Here is an 8754-nt window from a genome sequence, read left to right on the forward strand (position 1 = left end):
TAAGACATCCAGGAGCCGGGGTGGGGGTGGGGAAGCGGGGGAGGGCAGAGGGAGTCGAGGAGGGAACCTGCTTGCCAGAGGAATGAACCAGGGTGGGAGGAGAGGAACTGGAGAGAGAGAATGGAGATGGATGGCAGGAAGTGGGAGGCAAGCCTCTTTGCCAGTTGTCAAAATGTCATTTCCTTGACATTATTTGGCAGGCAGTTTCCCCTGGAGATCTTTCCTAGGGCAGTGTCTTCTAGCATAAAGGGTTTACTTGCTCTTTCTTTTTTCCTTAATCTCTCTCTCTCTGAGGTAGGTTAAGTTGTGCTCCCCTAAAATATGTACTGTAAACCCTGAATCCTATGCCTGTGGGTATAATCGTACTTGGGGGTGATGTTTTCTTGGTTATGTCAATGGGGGCAATATCAGTGTAAGGCATATTTAAAACCTTTTGATTTTGAAAGGTAAAAGAGCAGGTTAGGCAGGGTTGAGAGGGGGGAAAGGGGAGTAAAGCACTACCTAGGGTCTACAGGAGTATTCACTTGGGTCAAGGGAAAGGCAATGTACAATGTGGGGGAGGACAAGGATAACAGAAATGACGGCAAAGGGTACTACAACACTCACAATCCTGCACCATTGTAAGAACAACCAGTCTCTACAGGTAGATTGATAGGTAGACAGGCAAAGGGAACAGAAGGCGAGTGGAAAATCACCCAGAAGTATCGACGAGGGAACTTCATGGAAAAATTCTGGTATCTTTTAATTCTCTTTTCTTTGAAGTTTTGAAGTTCTTTGGTATATAGGCTTGGCACAGGATATTTCTACATCTGTGTGGGAGTCCTGGTGGCGTAGCTGTTATGTGTTGGGCTGCTAACCACAAAGTCAGTACTTCGAAACCACCAGCTGCTCCACAGGAGAAAGATGAGGCTGCCTATTCCTGTGAAGCGTTAGAGTCTCTTTGGGGCTCTAGCAGGAGGCGGCATCGGCTGTCTGGACAGGATACCCCCAAACATGGATATCAAACCTACTCATATCATTTATATCCACAATATGAATGACAAAATTAGAAAAGAAGAATTGAAGAGGTCCTTTACAAGCTCTGTTTTCTCATTTGGGCCATTTGTTTATTTGATGGGAGGGGGACAGTGCATTTGGAGTTCGTTCCTCCAGGTCAGACTGTTAATCAAGCTCTCTATTTAGAGGTTCTGAAAAGATTGTGTAACAGTGTGTGACAAAAAAGACCTGATTTGTGGCAGATGGGGGACTGGTTTTTCCACCACGACAATGCACCTGTTCACTTAGCCATCTCAGTGCATCAGTTTTGGCCAAAAACAAAAACAAAAACCCAGCACAACTCTCTTGCCCCATGCACCTGACTCACCTGACCTCACTTTGTGTGACTTCTTTTTGTTTCTCAGAATGAAGAGGGACATGAAAGGATAGCAATTTGGCGATGTAGAAGAGGCGAAGAAAGAAAAAAACGAGGGAGGTGCTGTCAGCCATCCAAACAGATGACTTTGAAAAAATGTTTCCAAGAATGGACTCACAGATTTGACAAATGTATTAAGTATAATGGAGAGTACTTTGAAGACAATCAGGCTGTTTTGTAAAAAAAAAAATTTTAATACATAGCTTTGGAAAAAAATACAGGTTTTTTGGGGTACCCTTCTTATTTGTAGTCCCCCCCTCTCAAAATAAATAAGAGCTACAGTCTCAGAAACCCATAGGGACAGTTCGACCGTGTCCGACATGGTCACTGTGCGTCGGAATAGGCTTGCATAGGGACAGTTCGACCGTGTCCGACATGGTCACTGTGCGTCGGAATAGGCTTGATGGTAAGTCTGTGGTTTGGAGTTCTCTGTATGTGCTGCAAACACGCTCAAAGCTATTGTCACACACACACACACACACACACACACACACACACACACACACACGGGGCCAGAGACCTGCACACCTCTGAGCCATAACCAAACACTTTGAGGGGCTGACTCACTGGGACCAGAGTCTCTGAGGCCATCTAGGACAATCAGCACAACATAGTCTGCAAAGACAATATTCTACATCTTAACCCGGTGAGTAATGATTGGAGCTCCCAGTGCAGAAGCACGGATCAGAGAACAGGCCTGCTCAGGGCATTGCTCAAGGCAGAGAGCACTTCAAGGAGCCATGGCAGTTTAGAATGTTGCCCTTATAATCACCTCCTTTCTGGCGCTGGGGTGTGGGGTCGTGTAAAGCTAGGTAAAGAAGAGAGAAAAGGCCTCTCTTTGTCCCCCAAGCAGCCACCCTTTCCAAGCCTGAGTCATGGCTGAACTGGGGAGGGAGATGTTTTGCACTGGAGAAAACAGTTTGAGAATAATCTGAATTAAAAAATTTTTTTAAATACCTGAAAAACAAAACCATTCCTTAATGCCTGATCATCACATGTGGCTACTGAGAAGTTGAACTGAGGCTGGTCCAAATGGCAATGTGCTCTAAGTGCACAAACCACATCACCTTTCCAAGACTTTGCATTACAAGAAGTTAAATATCTTATTGATAAGTTGTATATTAACTACAGTTTAAAATGGCATTTTATATAGATTTAGTTAAATAAAATGCATTATTTAAAATGATACATGTATTAAATTCCAATAAATAATAATTATAAAAATAAAATTATTAGAATTTTTTTTTTTTTACAAACCCTTGTGAAATTATTAGAATTTAAAAACAAAAAGCTTATCCACTGCTATCAAAGATACAACTATTTGGGCCAAAGCAGAACATCAAAGTCTCAAGGAAACAACTTGTCTGAAAGTCCTAGTGGGACCCAGCGCACACTGCCCAGAGACCAGAAGAATTAGGTGGTACCCGGCTATCACTGCCAACTGCTCTGATCAGGATCACAATGAGGAGTCCCGGAGAGGGGGAGAACGCAAAAAGTGTGGGACAAAACACAAAACCATACAAACAACCAGACACTGGTCTGATAGAGAATGGGGGTCCCCCACGACTGTGGTCCTCAGACACCTTTCAGACCTGGAACGGAACCCCTCCCTGGGGTCGCAGCAAACAACAGCGACCCTCTCAAGTCAATAATCTCTCCAGGGAGGACTCACCTCTAGTGCAACAAGATAGTGAAGACCCGAGGGCAGCACGTGTCCCCCCCCCTCCCCAAACAAACAAAGCTCAGGAGAGAGGGAGGAGCAGGAAACAGGGAACTCGGGGAGGAAGTGGGAAGAGTGTTGGACCACCAGCATGGCAAAACCAAATGCCTGCACGTAGGTGAATGGAACACTAATTCGCTCTGCGAACCCTCACCCAAAGGACCATAAGACATCCAGGAGCCGGGGTGGGGGTGGGGAAGGCGGATTAGGCACCGAGCAAGCACAGCACAGAATCCAGACCGCTAGCCCCTTAAAGTGTCAGAAAACAAACCCCGTGACCCAAAGCCACCCTTTCGTGGTTTTCTGTTTAGCAGCACCAGATAACTTAGACACGCTCTCTGCTTCTGGCTGTGACAAGGCTGCCCTCCTGCCCTGGTGCGTCTGCCAGGGAGCTGCAGAGGACTGGAGGGTGCTGAGACCCCCGACTAGGCAGGGTAGAGGGGGGGTGTCAGGCCCTGGATGTCCTCTGAGCCACGACTTCCCCGTTTGCACAGACTGCAGGCGCAGGAAGAACGGTCAGAGCGGGATCCTTGGAGGGATAAGAAGAGCGAGCTTCCCTATCAATGAAATGCGAAGACAGTTAGTTATCTGGTGCTGCCCTAACAGAAAGAGCACACGTGGGTGGCTCCGACTCACACACATCTATGTTCTCACCCTTGAGGAGGCGAGAAGCCCAGATTCAGGGCACCAGCTTGCTCGTTCGCAGGGAAGGCTTTTTCTCTGAAGGAAGCTGCTTGTTTGGGCTCCGTTCTTTGTTGATCTTTCCTGGCCACTATCTCTGTTCTACCCTGTCCTGTTCTATGAGTCAGCATGGACTTGATGGACAGTGAGTTTTGGAGACAGAGACAGAGACAGAGACAGAGACAGAGAGAGAATGGTCAGACTGTCTGCTCTCCTAAAGATTTCCAGTCTTGGAAACTGTGGGGAAGAGTTCTTTTCTGAGTGGGAATCCTAAGAGCAGAAACGGACCGGGTGGCAGTGATGTTTTACAGGGACAGGGCCTCATTAAAATAATAGGGAATTCCCTCTTTCTGAATGAAATGATATCTAGAGACGTTAACCAATAAACTGAACTCGCTGAGGTCATGCTGATTCCCACACCTCGCTGCCCGAAAGGACCGTGTAAAACTGCCCCTGTGGGTTTCTGAGACGCTAACTCTTTATGGGAGTAGGATTCTAACATATTTGGGGTACACAATTCCATCCCCACTAGGTAGCTCTGAGCCTGCCCACTTCCCAGGCAGGCTGGGAAAGTCTGTGTTTGGTGGCCTGTCTTAGGGAATCACTAGGAGAACTAGGTAAGCAGCTGTTGAGACCATCTAGCCTTTGGCTGAAGGCGTGCCAGCTGTCCTTTGTCCCCATGGCTGCAGAAGCGTCTGTGTCTGATTCAGGGCTGAACCACCAGGCATCTTCCCCCAGGAGGCACTGGGGGGCAGGGGGGAGGGGGGAGGCTGGGCTCCACTGCCCAGCTGCTTTCTTCCACCCCAGCTTATCCCCCCTGGGTACCTAGGCAGGACAGCGCTCCTGAGGACCATCAATCTGACCCAGAAGTGAAGAAACCCTTCTCCATGGCGAATTGTGGCTTCCTGAATGTTCTCTAGGGCCACTAGCCTCTCAGCTGAGAATCCTTCTAGAATAAAAGTTTGTTTTAACCCTCACTGGAGGGGGTGGGGGAGTGGTGGGAACTGGAAGGAGTACCATGCTCTGGACAGCGGATGGGGCCACTTCTAAATCTAACGGCTGGCCTTGTGTGACTTCGGAACAAATGAGGCAGAGAATTGCGTAGAAACAAGAAGTGACAACCAGTATTCATCTGCTCATACAGTAACCAGTTTTGAGCGCTTGCTATGAGCTGGGCCCTGGATGAGTGCCCAGTCCATTGAGCTACGTGCCCTCCCCATTCATAGACTGATATATTCAGGAAGTATATGATGTGAGACGAGGCAGAAATGCCCCAAGTGCCCGGGCGTGCAGAGGGGGCTTGGCTTCTGGAAGCCACGTGCAGGGAACCAGGAGCCTAGCGCAGAGAACTGGGTTGGACTGGAGGGGGGGTGGAGAAGCTCAGGTTCCTGCTACAGCATGGCCACAGGCCCTTCCATCCCACTGAGGGCGATTTAAGGTGGCTCCATGTAGGGGCGGCGGTGGCATCTCTCGCTTAGTTTTCTCAAGGCCAACGGAGGGGTCCAAGAGGAAGTTTGCTCTGGCGGGCCGGACTGGGTAGGGAGGAGGCGGCTTAGAGTAGGTATGAGTGGGAGAGAAAGTCTTCCCAGTGTGTTCCCAAGCCAGCGTTTCTGTCCAGCCCCAGGCTCTCCAGCCAGGTGACCAGTCTCCTTTCTTCACGGTGGAGAGGCCAGTGGTGAAGTCTGCCGAGAACAAGAGCTCTGCAGCCCAAAGCTGCTGCTGGAATCCCAGCTCTGCCTCCTGCCAGCTCTGTGAGCCCAAGTCCGTGGAGCTGCCTGAGCCTCCCCTTCCCTGTCTGTCAAGTGAAGGGAACAACGGCATAATTATCACCTTTACGATGCCTGGAACATGGCCGGGAAGGACGGATTGTCTCCGTTATCACCTTTACGATGCCTGGAACATGGCCAGGAGTATAAAGCCAGCTGCCGTTCAGTCGACGCCAACTCACGGTGACACGTGTGCATCAGAGACGAACGTGGCTCCACCGCGTGTTCAATGGCTGGCGTTTTGTTCTCCGCGGGAGATCGGCAGAGCTTTCATCCGGAGTGCTTCTGAGGGGACTCAAACCTCCATCCTTCCCGTTCCTGTCTGCAGCACCCAGAGACTCCTGCCTGGAATATAGATACTCGCTGCCATCAAGTTGATGCCGACTCATAGCAACCCTATAGGATCGAGAACAGGCCCCTCTGGGACTGTCACTCTTCACAGGAGTAGACAGCCTCATCTGTCTTCTGCAGAGCAGCTGGTGGTTTCAAACCGCTGACCCTGTGGTTAGCAGCCCAGTGCATAACTACTCTGCCACCAGGGCTCCGTGCTACATGTTCCTGGAATTAATGTCTTTCCAGAAGCCTGCATTGCCCAGCTCTGCACTAGAAGCTGAGAGGGGGCCAAACTGAAGACTCATCCCTCATCATGGTATCGCAAAAGGAAGACAGGATTCAATATCAGCATCGAAACCTAAATAAACCATTTTGACAAGTGGTTTGAACCCTCCGAACCTCGATTTCCTCATCTGTAAAATAAGGATTATAAGACATGTGATCTTACAAGATAAGTGACAGGATCAAACTGGAAATACTGCATACCGTTATTAGGGGACTCTGGTGGCCCCTGCTAAACCACAAGGTTCAAAGCCACCAGCTGCCCCACGGGAGAAGGAAGAGACTTTCTGCTGCTGTAAAGAGCTACAGTCTCGGAGACCCACGGGGACAGTTCTGCCCTGTCCTACAGAGGCGCTGTGAGTGGGAATCCACTCAATGGCAGGGGTTTGGTTTGGGTTTGGGGTTTAGAATCATGGAGTCCATATTCAGACCCCAGCTCTGTTGCTTGTGAGATGGGAGACCTGCGGCGAAATGTGAACCTCCGGCCATCAAGCTCAGAAGCAACAAAGCCCACATGGAAGAAGCACACCAGCCTATGCAACCACAAGGTATCGAAGGGATCAGGTGTAAGGCATCATCAGAACAAAAAAATCTTACCATAGTGAATAATGGGGGGAGTGCGGAGTGGAGATCCAAAGCCCATTAGTAGGCCACTGGAGATCCCCTTGCAGAGGGGTCTCGGGGAAGAGATGAGCCAGTGAGGGTGCGATGTAACAACAATGAGAAATACAACTTTCCTCTAGTTCCTAAATGTTTCCTCCCCGCTCCCACTACCATGGCTCGAATTCGACCTTGCAAGTCTGGCTAGACCAGAGGATGTACACTGGTACAGATAGGAACAGAAAATCCAGGGAATCCAGGGCAGATGAGCCCTACAGGGCCAGTGGTGTGAGTGGCGAAACAGGGAGGGTAGAGGGAGAGTGGGTAGGAAAGAGGGAATCGATTACAAGGAACTATATGTGACCTCCTCCCTGGGGGACAGACAACCGAAAAGTGGGTGAAGGGAGACATCGGACAGGGCAAGATATGACAAAATACCAATTTATGAACTATCAAGGGCTCATGAGGGAGGGGGGAGCGGGGAGGGAGGGGAAAAATGAGGACCTAATGCCGGGGGTTTAAATGGAGAGAAAATGTTTTGAGAAACGATGTACAAATGCGCTTTACACAATTGATGTGTGTATGGATTACGATAACCGTTGTATGAGCCCCTAATAAAAGGTTTTAAAAAAACGTGAACCTCTTTGTGCCGCAGTCTCCTCAACTGTGAAGTGGCGCCCGTGCTCCGGGAAGCGCCAGCACAGTCTGTAAGCAGGCCCCCGTTGCGAGTGGGTGCCCGTTGCGAGTGGGTGCCGTGATGGTCGGTCGTGGTGGGCACTCTGATGCGCCACAGGCGAGAGAGCAATGGTATGACCAGCTCGAGCTCACGGCCGAAAGCAACCCAGAGCCCTGTTGGCGCAGGAGGTTATGCCTTGGGCTGCTCCCTGTAAGGCCAGCAGCTCAGAACCACCATCCGCTCCACAAAAGAAAGACAAGGCTTTCTACTCCCATAAAGACCAGGCTTTCTACTCCCACAAAAAGACCAAGCTCATGTGCGCCGTACGTGCCCTTCAGTTAGCAGCTGCTCAGGCTGCAATTGCCCAGTGAATATTTGCCCGTAAATTGAAGATGATCGATCCTGGATTCTGGCAGTGAGAAGCTGGAAGTACCTGCCAGTCCCAAGTCTCCCCACGGCAGACGCCGGGCCCTTTCTAACAACGGTGGCACCCCCTCTCCTCCCTCCTGCCCACAGTCAGATTTCTGCTTCCCTAATAACATGCCATTTTATTAAGCTGTGCATTCACTTTTACGCAAGGCGACTCTCCTGCCAAGACGACTCCACGGGGAAGAAAGCAGAGAGCCACAGATAATGTGGGTTTTAGATGCCAACACTAGAAGTCGTCTTCCAGAGACATAAAATGGTGGGGTATAGCCTTCATTTTGAAAGCCGCCGTACAGCGGGGTTATCCTGGGGCCGAGGCTTTGAGAAAACTGGGTTCCTGCCATCTTGGACGCTCTGGGCCCCTAACGAGCGGTGCCCGTTTCACAGGTGGAAGCCAGGACTCGGGAAGAAAAGGGCAGTTGCCTCTGGACCCACAAGCACTTCTCCACCAGGGATGCACTTGTTCACATAGTGGACACTGGCTGAGCCCCTGCTGGTGGGCATGGGGCACAGGGCTACAATCACTGAACCAGACCCTCTCTCCTCCTGAGACAGAGATGAACTGTGGTGTTGGTCCAGCCTGTGCTGGGACCTGCCAGAAGGAGTCACAAATCTGTCTTAGCCAAAGCACGACCAGAATGCTCTGAAGACGTGTCCATGGCTGGACTTTCATACCCTCAGTCCAGACACACGATCGGGAAAGACCAGTCACCAGAAAGGGACATCATGGCTGAAAGCAGTTGTCGTTAGGTAGCCTCAAGCAGATTTAGACTCCTCGTGTCCCCAAGGGAGGGGGTAGTGCTGCCCCAGGGAGTTCGCTGGGTGGCCTGGTCTTTCTCCCTCAGAGCTGCCCAGTGGG

Source organism: Echinops telfairi, unplaced genomic scaffold (assembly GCF_000313985.2).
Source record: "Echinops telfairi isolate 266 unplaced genomic scaffold, ASM31398v2 ScPeMD7_443;HRSCAF=831, whole genome shotgun sequence".
Classification (NCBI taxonomy): Eukaryota; Metazoa; Chordata; class Mammalia; order Afrosoricida; family Tenrecidae; genus Echinops; species Echinops telfairi.